Source organism: Portunus trituberculatus, chromosome 50, assembly GCF_017591435.1.
Source record: "Portunus trituberculatus isolate SZX2019 chromosome 50, ASM1759143v1, whole genome shotgun sequence".
Lineage (NCBI taxonomy): Eukaryota > Metazoa > Arthropoda > Malacostraca > Decapoda > Portunidae > Portunus > Portunus trituberculatus.
The window spans coordinates 20,066,175-20,068,674 of NC_059304.1; the positions used below are offsets into that span (position 1 = coordinate 20,066,175).

Consider the following 2,500-nt stretch of genomic DNA (forward strand, 5'->3'; position numbering starts at 1 on the left):
AAAACAAGGAATGGGAGGAGAGAAATGGAGAGAAGAGAAGGGAGAAGGGGAAAATGGGGACGAAAGAGAGAGGAGAGAGAGAGAGAGAGAGAGAGAGAGAGAGAGAGAGAGAGAGAGAGAGAGAGAGAGAGAGAGAGAGAGAGAGAGAGAGAGAGAGAGACGAAGAAGAGGAGAAAAGGGACATGGGAGGAATTAAACTAGCAGGAGGAAGAGGAAAGATAAAGATAAAAGAGAGGAAGAAGAGGAGAGAAAAAAAGAGGTGAATTCAGAGAGAGAGAGAGAGAGAGAGAGAGAGACAAAAACAGAGAGAGAGAGAAGAAAAAAAGAGGAAAGAGAGACGGGGCAGAAGAGAAGAGGCAGCACCTTTTCAAACTAAGAGGAGTAATGAGGAGGAAGAGGAGGTGGTGAAGGAGAGGCGAGTGAGGAGACACATACTTAGCAGGGAGGTTAGCGAGGCTGTGGGTCTGCTGCCTCGCCCCTGCCCCGCCCCTGCCCTCCTGACGCCGCGGGGTGCTGCTGCAGGTGCCACGTGCTACTCATGCTGCTTACGGGACTCCAGGGAGGCTGAGAGAAGGAAAAGGAGGAAAGTAAAGAGGAAGAGAAAGAACGAAGGAAGGGGAGGAAGAAAGTCAAGGAAAGAGGAAGAGGAGAAAATAAGGAAGGGAAGGCTGAAAAAAGGAGGAAAAAAAAAGAGGAAGAGAAGGAACGAAGGAAGGGGAGGAAGAAAGTCAAGAAAGAGGAAGAGGAGAACGAACGAAAGAAGAGAAAAAGATGGAGGGAAGGCTGAGAAGAGGAGGAGGAAAGAAAAGAAGAAGAAGAGAAGGAACGAAAGAAGAGAAGGCCAAGAGAAAAAAAATCAAGGAAAGGGAGAAAGAAGAAACGAAGGAGAAAATAAGGAAGGAAAGAGTGAGAAGAGAAGAGGCAGGAATGAAAAGAGGAAGAAGAGAAGGAACGAAGGAAGACAAAAAGAAGAATGAAAGGCTGAGAGGAAGAAGAGAAGGGCTAAGGGCAGGAGAAAAGAGGAAGGAAAAACTAAGAGGAGAAAGAAAAGGAGGAAAGGAAAGAAGGATAGAAGAGGAATAGGAGGAAGGGAAGGATGAGGATGAAGAAAAAGGAAAGAGGAAAGGAAAAAGGAAAAAGAGAAGGATGAGAGAAGAGGAAAAGGAAAAAGGAAAAGAAGAAGAAGAAGAAGAAGAAGAAAAAAAAAAAAGAAGAAGAGAAAGAACGAAGAGGAAGGGAAGGCTGAGGAGAGGAGTAAAAAAAAAACAGAAGAAGAGAAGAACAAGAGGAAAAAAGAAAACTAAAGGAAGCGACGAACAGAAAAATGAAAAGGTGAAGGTAAGACTGAAGAGAAAATGGAGAGAAAAGGAGGAAGAGAAAAGGAAAATAGGGAGGAAAAGAGGAATAGAGATGATAGACGGTAGATAGAAAAGAGAAAAGACGATAAAGGTGGAAAGAAAATGTGAAGAGGAAAGAGGAGAAGAAAAGAAAACACCAACGAAGAAGGAAGGAAAATATGATAAAGAGGAGAGGAAGAGAGAATTAAAAAAAAAGAGGAGGAGGAAGAAAGGATGATAGAGGAGAAAAGGAGAAAGAAGAGGAAGAGGTGAAGAAGAGTATGTCAAAGAGGAAGAGAAAGAAAATATGATGAAAGAGAAAACAAGACCACTAAGAAGAAGGAAGAAGAAAGAGGAAGAGGAAGATGAGATAGAAAGAGGCGAAGAAAAGAACAAAACATCAACGAAGAGAAGAAGAAAGGAAAGTATGATGAAAAAAGGAAGAAGAGGAGGAAGAAAGGGTGATAGAGGAGAAAAGGAGAAAGAAGAGGAATAAGGTAAAAAGAAAACAATCATGGAGGAGGAAGAAGAGGAAGAGGTGAAGAAGAATATGTTAAAGAGGAAGAGAAAGAAAATATGATAAAAGGAAGAAGTGAATACAAGAACATTAAGAAGAAGGAAGAGGAAGAGGAAGAGGAGATAGCAAGAGGAGAGAAAAGCATAAGAAAGGAAATATTACAAGGAAAGGAAGGAAAAAAAGAAAAATGGAGGAAAAGGAAGAAAAAAGGAAAGGAAAAATGGGAATAAAAAGGAAGATAGAGATAGAGAATAAAAAGAACAACAGGAAGGAAGGAAGGAAGGAAGGAAAGAAGGGGAGGGACGATTGAATGAATAAAAGAAGTAAAAAAAAAACATGGAAAAGAAAAAAAAGGAGGAAGAGGAAAGAAAAGACGATAAAAGGAAGAGGAAAAGAGAGTATCACTGAAAAGAAAGATGAAGAAGGAACGATAAAGGAAAAAAGAGGAAGAGGAGGAGAGAGGAAGAAACGAACAATAAAGGCAGGAGGAGGAGGAGGAGGAGGAGGAGGAGGAGGAGGAGGAGGAGGAAGAGATAGAGCGATTGGTGTTGTGAAGGAAATAAGCGAAATACGGACAGAGAGAGAGAGAGAGAGAGAGAGAGAGAGATAGTGGTTATACAAAGTGAATACATAAAAAAATGCAAAA

General features: G+C 41.4%; 1 pseudogene; it reads left to right on the forward strand.

Moving 5' to 3' along the window:
- Nucleotides 1–793: 793 nt before the first annotated feature.
- Nucleotides 794–2,500, forward strand: part of LOC123499904 — a 4,087-nt pseudogene continuing 2,380 nt past the window's right edge.